The sequence below is a fragment of the Pleurodeles waltl genome, chromosome 12, assembly GCF_031143425.1.
Source record: "Pleurodeles waltl isolate 20211129_DDA chromosome 12, aPleWal1.hap1.20221129, whole genome shotgun sequence".
NCBI classification, from domain to species: Eukaryota; Metazoa; Chordata; class Amphibia; order Caudata; family Salamandridae; genus Pleurodeles; species Pleurodeles waltl.
In genome coordinates, this window is record NC_090451.1 from 652,595,107 (window position 1) to 652,607,314 (window position 12,208).

Consider the following 12,208-nt stretch of genomic DNA (forward strand, 5'->3'; position numbering starts at 1 on the left):
AACTCTTTTCACAGCAGTAGATCGGTGTCTCAATAGAGACTTTGGCAATACTGGGAAAATGCCTCTGAGAATCGTGATGTCGCCTCGCGGTTAGTGCTGAGGATTTCTACAGCTGGTAGCATAAGCAATGCAAGCCTGGGAGCTGTGGGGCTGGAAGCTGGAATGCCCCTGTCCCATCTCTACAACATCCTCCCTCATGGAGGCATGGATGAGGCAGGGTCTGTTGACGGACCTGAGGTACAGTGGCCCTGCAGTATCTTGTGTGTACCCCCATTCCCCATGACTGAACAGGTGTCTGGCATGGAGGATGGAGACCTGGCAGGACATATTTATCTACAACATTTTGGCAACAAAGATGGGATTTAAACTCACTTGTAGTGCTCATCTGTGTGCATGTCCAAGGATTGTGGATGTAGGGGAGAGCAGTACCCTGTAGCAAGAGATTCAAGTGTAATACACTTGTCTGTGTGTTAATGTGAACTGGGAAAGATCAGTACTTTTTTTTTGAAGTTGTATGCTGGGAATATAGTGTGCAAAGTTGGGTAAGTGTTGTACCCTGTTGTGAGAAATTACATAATGGGATACCCCAAGGCATGGTAAGTTGGAGAAATGTTTTTGGGAGAGTAGATCATTGTATGCTAGGTTGGGGAAGAGAGCATTCTGAATGAGAAGTGCAATGGGGAGTAGCCATGGGCGGGGGTAGGGAAGAACAGAAGGGCCACATTGTGAGAGGTTGCATGTGGAAGTAACCCATGGAGAGAAAAAGTTAGGGACTGTAGTATCCCAGGGAGTTATAGACAATGCCCGGTTTTGACTGATTGTGGTCAGTCACCAGTCATTATCATCATGTACAAATCAGTAGATTTGACAAGTGTGTTGTACAAGAGGTGAATAAAGTTTGTGGTTGGTTTGTATTCACTTTGCAAGAAATGGAGTCAGTGTTGTTTTCGAGTGGTAGTGTTTGATGTAGCTCTAGTGTGTTGTTGTTGAGTACTTTTTTACCTACTGATGGGGCCTGGAGTCAATGGTTGTATTGCTGGACTGCTGTAGTGTTTGATTGTTGTGCTATGTTAATCATTTTCCAGTATGGATCTATGGAGGCTGTTATCATTGCGTCAGGAAGATGCCCACTAGACACCAGGCATTACTTTTTGTGTACATATTTGTAGGGGGAGCTGCCAGAATGAGCATGGCCATGGCCCCACTCCAATGAAAATGGTGGAGAATTGGTCTTTCTGCCCACCCCACCTCCCCGGGGGGCAGAAAGCCCACTAGACTCAAGGATTTTTTGTATATTTTTATTGTGGGGGTGGAGGCTGCACTGAACTGGGATGGCCATGCCCCTCCCCATAATAATGGGAAAAGTCTTTCTGCTCCCATAGGGGGGCCTATGGGGGGGAAATTACCTAATCTGTACCCCCACAGGGGCAGAAAATACACTAGAAACCAGGGATTACTTTTTTTTTTTTTTATATTGTAGGATTCGGGGCTGCCCAGCATGGGCTTGGCTATGCCCCCACCCCAAGTAAATGTGGCAACAGTCTTTCTTTCCCACCTGGGGCAGATCGGGAGTAACTACCTCTGATCTGCCCCCTAGAGGATAGGGTGAGCATAAAGCCCACCGTATGGCAGGAATATATATTTTTAATAAAATAAATGGGTGGGACTTTTGCAGCCTAACATCAGGCCCCATTCTCACCCCAAGAACCTCAACAGTCTTTCTGTTCTCTGCAGACTAAAGCACCACATCGCAAGGACAAGCAAGAGGACATTTGATTCTTTTTGGTGTTGTTTTTACAAACGGGCCAGGAGAATTTGGCTAACTCCCAGTATCATCTCACTTGCACTGGTGAACGGCTACACGTTTTGGGCTTGGGTAGGCTGCCACCTGGAAAAACCTAACTTTCTGAAAATAGACAACTGGGAAAATCCATGGTGGTGTGCTTTGCATGCATCTCACACCATTTTCTTATCCACAATGCCCTGCAAACCTCAGACGACTAATAAAAAAAAACCACAGCATTCCCCAAAGTCACCTTCTAAAAATGGTACCTTACTTGCGTGGGTGGGCTAAGAGACCCTGACACAAAAGACTCTAAAGTGCTATGTGTCATGTTATGACAATGAAGACAACAGTCTACAAAGTGAGAAGCCGAAATGGAATAGAATTTTATGAGGTACTCTGCTATTTAAGGTCAATTTTAGAGAAATCAGACTTGTGAAGAGACAAAGGGTAGCTCCAGATCGGGTGGTGCAGAAAGAAAGGAACTAACATCAGCAGGCTTGAGTGGTGCCTATATGTGGCTCTGCACGTCACTTCCAGAGGAGAACATCATCAGTGTGAAGCAGCACAATGCCACCTACTAGCACGCAGCAGTACTGCTTGAAAATCTTGGGACCCAGTACTACACCGAAGAATATTAAAAGATGAGGAATCTGCAGTTAGAAGTATCTATCAGATGGGACATTCATTCTGAAACTGTGATGACCATCAGGTCCACAGTAGGTACAAGAAGAGCATTAAATGACGCAGCAATAGTTCTTTTTCATAATATTTTTTAATTGAAGATAATTAATATTCACATTAGAATAGCACATAATGAATACTAATTATTATATTATAAAAACGCGTGTGTGCACTATTTAAGATTTTTCACGATAAGGTTTCTCTAGCATGTCGGTTGTTTTCCTAATATCAATAATATTCCTATGAGAACGTCTAGAGTATGGAGTATGGAGCAGCAAGTTGGGGATGGTTACCCCTTTCTCCACAGACACCAAAGGCTATATACACACACATCTCTGGGGACATAACAAAGTAAGTTGCTTACCTGTAACTGTAGTTCTCCAGTTTTGGTACCTTTCATAGTTTCACATGCTTGAATCATTCCCAGTCGTCAAAGTGTGAGTCCCACAGTGCAATAATAAAGCAGTATGAGTCATTAACATAGGCTATAATGGCAATGAACAATCACTTTAATAGCCTATCTATGTCCTTTTAAAAAAAACAAGCAATCTTGAACTATAACCAATCAGGCAACAGCACCCAGTAGAGCACTCCCAAGAGAGGCCGGGACCCTCAGATTTTCAAAGCACAAGTGGGAAATAAATCCCAAGCTATAAAGGGAGCATATCAGGGGAGTTATAGTTAGAGGTAAGCAACTTTTTTTTTTTCTCCAGTATTGGATATTTCATAGATTCACAAGCTTGAATCAGAAAAGCAAGCAGTTAATGTATATGTATAGTTTATAATATTAGCACAAATAGCAGATGGTGGGTATATATATATGTATATATCTATCATATTCCTATTCAATTAAAAAAAAAAACATGTATGCATATGCACATGTATCCATATATATGAATAAATAAATAAAATATATTCCAGTTGCATAAATGCAGAATCAAACACGTGACCCAAAGAGCCTCACATTATAGAATTAGTGCAATTGCTGCATTACTGCACTGTGCTGGTTCCAGTACATAATGGTGCGCAAATGTATGCACACTCTTTGAGTTCGCAGCACAACATTTTCTCCAGAGGCACTCCTGCAAACGAAGCAGTGGAGGAGGGCACTGCTCCAGTTGAATGTGCCCTGGTTTTTGTTGTGAGTGGTTTGCTTGCATTTAAACAGCAAACACTGGTTCACGACTGAGATCCATACAGCAATGGTTGCTTCTGTGATTTGCAGCACCCTTACAAGTATGTACATATGAGACCAACAGTTGATTGGCTTTTCTCAGCTGTTTAGTGCAATGTAGGTGGAACTTCAGACCTCTTAATATCTAGCGTATGGAGAGATCTTTCCGCTGGCGAGGTTGGTTCCGGGAAGAAAATTCATAATATTAAAGGCTTATTGAGGTGAAAGTCAGAAGGGTCTTTAGGAATTAATTTTGGATTGGTTCTGAGATTGACAGAATTGACCACGAAGTGCAAGAAGAGTTCTTGAGCTGTGAGAGCCTCCATCTCCATCACCCTTCTGGTCTAGCTAGCAACAATGCGCCTTTCCATGTGAGAACATTTAAGATCTGCCCTGGGTATGGGTTCAAATGGGCTCCTCATGAATTGGAAAATAACTATGTTCAAGCTCCAGTCCGGGAGAGGAGCCATTACCAAAGAAAAAACTGTGAACAATACTTTCACAAACTGTTTGACGATTCTGTTCGAGCACAAAGAGTGAATGCGAGGAACAACTGTATTTAGATGTTGCAGTGAGATGTATCTTGATACAGTCATGCACCAACCCAGACTGAGCTAGCGAAAGAAGACAGTAGTATCTGCTCAGGTGATGCCTGTAGAGGCACCTTAAGCCTGTCTCCATTTGGGCCTTATATGTTTTAATCGTAGCTTCCGCCATTGCTACCGTCCTGAGGATCATTCAGATCTTTGGCTTCATGGAATTTAGGAGCCATCCGCATAAACTGAGAGAAGTCAGGACCAGATGAAGGATCTGGCCTTGGTTCATCGCCACTGCTGTCTGGGCCACCTGGGAGCTACGAGGATGAAGCAACACCACTCCACTTTCATCTTGCTGCAAAGTTTTGGTATTAGAGGTATCTTGTGAAAAGTGTAGGCATAGATGTTTGTTGCAAAGAGATCTGTGCCAGTTTGCCCCAGAGCGAGAAGATCCTGTATAGCGCAGACTGATAAAGCTCCCATTCCTGGCAGTTTGTCCTAGTTCTGCTTAGTATCTCTGCTAAGAGATTGCTTGTCCCAGGAACATGTCCAGCTGAAGAGTTATTGTGTGTGTTGTCAGCCAGCTCCAGATTTCCTGAGCTTCCCTGGACACTGGCAGTGATCTTGTGCCCCCTTGTTTGTTCACATAGTGCATGATGATTATATTGTCTGTGTGACTTAACAGCTAAGACTCTGCTATGCTTGTCAGGAAAGCTTGGGACTGAGTTAGATGGCTTTGAGCTCCAGGCGACTGATGTGTCTGCTCCTCTGCATCGGAGAAGACTTTCCTTGAATGTCCAGGTCCCAAAGATGAGCGCTCAAGCCCTCCAGGAAGGCATCCGTAGTTATTACAAAGTCGGGTATTTGAGGTAAGAACGTGTAGCCCTTTGATAGGTGGGAGATCTGTGAACCACAAGGCTAATGCTTTCATCATACCCGATGTGATGTTCACCCAGTCCTCAAACAAACCTTCTGTTTGAATCCATGATTTTGTAGCTGTTCCAGTAAGGCTCTCATTTTCAGGCATGCAAGTGGATCAGACTGGACACTGATGACATGATGCCAAAAGGCTATTTGAACAGCTGCATTGAAACAGTGATTTTTTTTTCTTCTGGATAGTTTGCTAGCCTGTTGCTTCAACCTTCGTTACCTGTCCTGGGATAGGTGGGATAGAAGGTCTTTGTCGTGGACAGCATCTAGTGTTGAGCCCAGGAACATTAACTTCTTGGATGGAATAGCTGATGATTTTTGTTAATTTACAGTGAAACAACTTTAGGAAAGCCTCTGTGGCACTGGATGATTGAAATGCTGTTGGTGCTTCTATCAACCAGTTGTGGAATAAGGGGATAACTAATGTCCATCCCTCCTGAGAGAAGTCGCCACAGGAACTGATTTGAGGCCAAATGGGAGAACCTTGAATTAGTAACAGGTGTCAGGTACAGTGAAGCGTAGCTATTTGAAATATTTGGGATGAGTGGGGCTTTGGAAGTAAGTATCATGTAAATCCAGAGTTGTCCTGTGGTCTCCACGTTTAGGAGATGTAGGATGTTGGAGACTGTGACCATGAAATAAGACTGTGTCCCTGAATAATTTCTGGAGGTCTAGGATGATTGCCATTTCTCGGTATCTTGTTTATGAGGACAAAACAAGAACATAGGCCCATTCCTTGCTGAGAATGAGGATACTTTTTCTATGGCACCCTTGCTTACAAAAGCTAGCACTTCCTTCCAAAGAGGATGGAGATGAGGTGGTTGACCTCGTTTTGGTGGAGTGGTGGGCAGAATCTGTGTGAACTTTAACGTGTGACCCTATGTGATGAGATTCCAAACCATTTGTTCGAGGTCGTCTTTTGCCATAAATGAGAAAACGTTATTCATAACTGGCTCCTACAAAGTTGTCACTGTTTTCTGCCAGTGTGTCCTGCCCGCCTTCCTTTTCCTTGGTGGTTGCTTGGGGTAGGCAGCCGCCAGGTAAGCTGGCATAAGGGGCTATTGAGAGGGCTGATAAGTCTGATGCTTTTGGTAACTTCCTCGATACAAAAAATTGTCTTTTCGCGGGCCTCTCTAAAGGGTGTTTTTCAGAATTGCAATGCGCCCAAACATCTTGCAATATCAAAGTACACATCGTATGACATATCTAACATTTTGCATCTTGGGTCTAAATGTTGTGGCCTTCAACCAACCTTGGTGTCCAAGGACCGCTGACCCTGCCAGCTGTTGTGATCCTATTGAAATTAAACCCATAGTGCAATCTGATATTTCGGATGAGATCACGCAGGCTCAGGAAAGTCTTTGTAGTAATCCTGTAACATGCCCTGTAGTTCTAGTACTAGAGCTACATGGACCTGAATCATGCCCTCTGAATTTGGAGGCGGAGAGCAGTGGTGAAATTACACCACATATTGCCTCCCCATATATTGCTGCCTGTTGTAGACATGCTCATTATTAGTTCCCTTCGTTCTCTACATTAAGTTATGATGGACTATGTGGTGTCTTTGGTGTTTGACGATTGTAGTGCTTTCATCATTGTTTGTATTGTTGAGAAGATTGTCGTCGACGAGGCCTTTGTCATAAATTAGAGTATCATAGACAAGGTTATCGTAGATGAGGTCATCATAGGCGACCATCATAGATGAGGTTATAGTAGATGACTGTTGGTGATGTCCGCCGTATTGAAAATGTCACTTACCCAGTGTACATCTGTTCGTGGCATCAGTTGCTGTAGATTCGCATGTTTTGCATAGCTCGCCATCTGGTATTGGGCCGGAGTGTTACAAGTTGTTTTTCTTCGAAGAAGTGTTTCGAGTCACGGGACCGAGTGACTCCTCCTTTTGTCTCCATTGCGCATGGGCGTCGACTCCATCTTCGATTGTTTTTCCCCCGCAGAGGGTGAGGTAGGAGTTGAATTGTAGTAATAGTGCCCATGCAATGGAGTGACTAAGTATGTACTTATTTAAGGTTGAAATGATATATATACAAATAGTTGAAGGTAACTTCCGAACTGCTACAGGCTCCCGGGGAGGCGGGTGGGCACATGCAAATCTACAGCGACTGATGCCACGAACAGATGTACACTGGGTAAGTGACATTTTCAGTTCGATGGCATCGGTCGCTGTAGATACGCATGTTCTGCATAGACTAGTAAGCAGTTATCTCCCCAAAAGCGGTGGCTCAGCCTGTAGGAGTGGAAGTAGTCTGAAACAATGTTCTTAATACGGCTTGACCTACTGTGGCTTGTTGTGCGGATAACACGTCTACACAGTAGTGCTTGGTGAATGTGTGAGGCGTAGACCATGTGGCTGCCTTACATATTTCTTGCATTGGGATGTTTCCTAGAAAGGCCATGGTAGCACCTTTCTTTCTGGTTGAGTGTGCCCTTGGTGTAATGGGCAGCTGTCGTTTAGCTTTAAGGTAGCAGATTTGGATGCATTTAACTATCCATCTGGCTATACCTTGTTTTGATATTGGGTTTCCTGCATGAGGTTTTTGAAATGCAATAAATAGTTGTTTAGTCTTTCTGATGTTCTTTGTTCTGTCAATGTAATACATTAAAGCTCTTTTGACATCTAATGTATGTAGTGCCCTCTCAGCTACGGTATCTGGCTGTGGAAAGAACACTGGAAGTTCCACTGTTTGATTTAGATGGAACGGTGAAATAACCTTTGGTAAAAATTTTGGATTAGTCCTTAGGACGACCTTATTCTTGTGTAGTTGTATAAAAGGTTCTTGTATTGTAAATGCCTGAATCTCGCTTACTCTTCTTAGGGAAGTAATGGCGATGAGAAATGCAACCTTCCAGGTTAGGAACTGTATTTCGCAGGAGTGCATGGGTTCAAAAGGTGGACCCATAAGTCTAGTTAGGACAACATTTAGGTTCCATGAAGGAACAGGTGGTGTTCTTGGTGGTATAATTCTCTTAAGGCCCTCCATGAATGCTTTAATGACTGGTATCCTATATAGGGAAGTTGAATAGGTAGTCTGCAGGTATGCAGATATTGCTGCAAGGTGTATTTTAATGGAAGAGAAAGCCAGGTTAGATTTTTGTAAGTGAAGCAAGTAACCCACTACATGTTTTGGAGTCGTGTGTAATGGTTGGATTTGATTAATATGGCAGTAGCAAACAAACCTCTTCCATTTACTTGCATAGCAGTGCCTGGTGGATGGCCTTCTGGCTTGCTTTATGACTTTCATACATTCTTGGGTAAGTTGTAAGTGCCCGAATTCTAGGATTTCAGGAGCCAAATTGCTAGATTCAGCAATGCTGGATCTGGGTGTCTGATCTTTTGGTTGTGTTGTGTCAATAGATCTGGCCTGTTGGGCAATTTGATGTGGGGTACTACTGATAGGTCTAGCAGCGTTGTGTACCAGGGTTGCCTTGCCCAAGTTGGTGCTATTAATATGAGTTTGAGTTTGTTTTGACTGAGTTTGTTTACCAGATAAGGAAGGAGAGGGAGAGGAGGAAACGCGTAAGCAAATATCCCTGACCAGTTCATCCATAGGGCATTGCCTTGGGACTGCTTGTGTGGGTATCTGGATGCGAAGTTTTGGCATTTTGCGTTCTCCTTCGTCGCAAACAAGTCTATTTGAGGTGTTCCCCAGAGTTTGAAATAGGTGTTCAGAATTTGGGGGTGAATTTCCCATTCGTGGACCTGTTGGTGGTCTCGAGAGAGATTGTCTGCGAGTTGATTCTGAATCCCTGGTATAAATTGTGCTATTAGGCGAATTTGGTTGTGAATTGCCCAACGCCAAATTTTTTGTGCTAGCAGGCTTAACTGCGTGGAGTGTGTCCCCCCTTGTTTGTTTAGATAATACATTGTTGTCATGTTGTCTGTTTTGACGAGAATGTATTTGTGAACTATTATTGGTTGGAAAGCTTTTAGTGCTTGAAAAACTGCTAGCAGTTCTAGGTGATTTATATGCAGTTTTGTTTGATGTACGTTCCATTGTCCTTGTATGCTGTGTTGATCGAGGTGTGCTCCCCACCCTGTCATGGAAGCATCTGTTGTTATTACGTATTGTGGCACTGGGTCTTGGAAAGGCCGCCCTTTGTTTAAATTTATGTTGTTCCACCATAGAAGCGAGAGGTAAGTTTGGCGGTCTATTAACACCAGATCTAGAAGATGACCCTGTGCTTGTGACCACTGTGATGCTAGGCACTGTTGTAAGGGCCTCATGTGCAGTCTTGCGTTTGGGACAATGGCTATGCATGAAGACATCATGCCTAGGAGTTGTAATATCATCTTTGCTTGTATCTTTTGTGTTGGATACATGCGTTGTATGATGTTGTTGAAATTTTTGATTCTTTGGGGACTTGGAGTGGCTACTCCTTTTGTTGAGTCTATTATGGCTCCTAGGTATTGTTGTACCTTGCACGGCAGAATGTTGGATTTCGTGAAGTTGACGGTGAACCCTAGTTTGAAGAGGGTTTGTATGATCTGATGTGTGTGGTTTGAGCACTCTATTAATGAATGGGCCTTGATTAGCCAGTCGTCTAGATATGGGAACACATGTATTTGCTGCCTTCTGATGTGTGCAGCGACTACTGCTAGACATTTGGTAAAGACTCTTGGTGCGGTTGTTAATCCGAAAGGCAATACCTTGAATAGGTAATGTATTCCTTTGAATACAAACCTTAGGTATTTCCTGTGCGATGGGTGTATTGGTATATGGAAATACGCGTCTTTGATGTCTAAAGTTGTCATGTAGTCGTGTAGTTTTAGCAATGGTAACACTTCTTGTAGTGTGACCATGTGAAAGTGGTCTGATTTGATGAATGTGTTTACTATTCTGAGGTCTAGGATTGGTCTCAGCGTTTTGTCCTTCTTTGGTATCAGAAAGTACAGTGAGTAAACTCCTGTGTTTATTTGTGTGTTTGGTACTAATTCGATTGCATTCTTCTGCAATAGTGCCTGCACTTCTATCTCCAGGAGATTGGAATGATGTTTTGTCAAATTTTGTGCTTTTGGTGGTATGTTTGGAGGGAATTGTAGAAATTCTATGCAATAACCATGTTGGATAATTGCTAGAACCCAAGTGTCTGTAGTGATTTCCTCCCATGCTTTGTAATAATGACCTATTCTTCCCCCCACTGGTGTTGTGTGGAGGGGGTGAGTGACATGTGAGTCACTGCTTAGTAGTAGGGGTTTTAGGGCTTTGAAATTTTCCCCTATTCCTAGGGAATTGCCCTCCTCTATATTGTCCCCGAAAACCTCCTCTGTACTGTCCCTGGTAACTGGACGGTGTTGCCTGTGAGGTGCTGGCTTGTGTGCCCTGACCCCGAAACCCCCCTCTAAAGGGTGTTTTACGGAATGTGCTGTAATTCCCTCTGCTCTGCGGGGAGTAGAGTGCGCCCGTGGCTTTAGCAGTGTCCGTGTCCTTTTTGAGTTTCTCAATCGCTGTGTCCACTTCTGGACCGAACAGTTCTTTTTCGTTAAAAGGCATATTGAGAACTGCTTGCTGAATCTCTGGTTTAAATCCAGACGTTCGTAGCCATGCATGCCTTCTGATAGTTACAGATGTATTAATTGTCCGTGCAGCTGTATCTGCAGCGTCCATGGAGGAGCGTATTTGGTTGTTTGAAATGTTCTGTCCCTCCTCAACCACTTGTTTTGCCCTCTTTTGTAGGTCCTTGGGCAGATGTTCAATGAGATGTTGCATCTCATCCCAATGGGCTCTGTCATAGCGCGCAAGTAGTGCCTGAGAGTTAGCGATGCGCCACTGGTTTGCAGCTTGTGCTGCGACTCTCTTACCAGCTGCATCGAACTTGCGGCTTTCTTTATCTGGGGGTGGTGCATCTCCAGATGTGTGGGAGTTGGCCCTTTTCCTAGCTGCTCCTACAACGACAGAGTCTGGTGGCAGCTGTGTAGTGATGAAAACCGGGTCTGTAGGAGGCGCCTTATACTTTTTTTCCACTCTTGGTGTGATTGCCCTACTTTTGACCGGCTCCTTAAAGATTTCTTTTGCGTGCCGGAGCATACCAGGGAGCATAGGCAGGCTTTGGTAGGAGCTGTGGGTGGAGGAGAGGGTGTTGAATAAAAAGTCATCCTCGACCTGTTCTGAGTGGAGGCTTACATTGTGAAATTGTGCTGCTCTAGCCACCACTTGAGAATACGCAGTGCTGTCCTCTGGTGGAGATGGCTTCGTAGGGTATGCCTCCGGGCTGTTATCTGACACTGGGGCGTCGTATAAGTCCCATGCGTCCTGATCTTGGTCACCCTGGCTCATGGTGGTGTGAGCTGGGGAATGTGATGGAGTTTGTGCTGGTGAGACGTTAATTACAGGTGGAGGAGAGGGTGGTGGAGTAACCTTTTTCACCACCTTTGTTTGTGGTGTTTGTTCAGTTTGGAACTCCAATCTTCTCTTTCTTCTAATAGGGGGAAGGGTGCTTATTTTTCCTGTCCCCTCCTGTATGAAAATACGCTTTTGCGTATGGTCTACATCAGTTGATTGTAGCTCTTCCTCAAACCTATGCTTTCGCATTTGGGAGGTTAGCGATTGCTCTTCTGTATAAGAGCCTGAAACTGAAGAGCTTGAAAATCTTGGGACCCAGTACTACACCGAAGAATATTAAAAGATGAGGAATCTGCAGTTAGAAGTATCTATCAGATGGGACATTCATTCTGAAACTGTGATGACCATCAGGTCCACAGTAGGTACAAGAAGAGCATTAAATGACGCAGCAATAGTTCTTTTTCATAATATTTTTTAATTGAAGATAATTAATATTCACATTAGAATAGCACATAATGAATACTAATTATTATATTATAAAAACGCGTGTGTGCACTATTTAAGATTTTTCACGATAAGGTTTCTCTAGCATGTCGGTTGTTTTCCTAATATCAATAATATTCCTATGAGAACGTCTAGAGTATGGAGTATGGAGTATGGAGCAGCAAGTTGGGGATGGTTACCCCTTTCTCCACAGACACCAAAGGCTATATACACACACATCTCTGGGGACATAACAAAGTAAGTTGCTTACCTGTAACTGTAGTTCTCCAGTTTTGGTACCTTTCATAGTTTCACATGC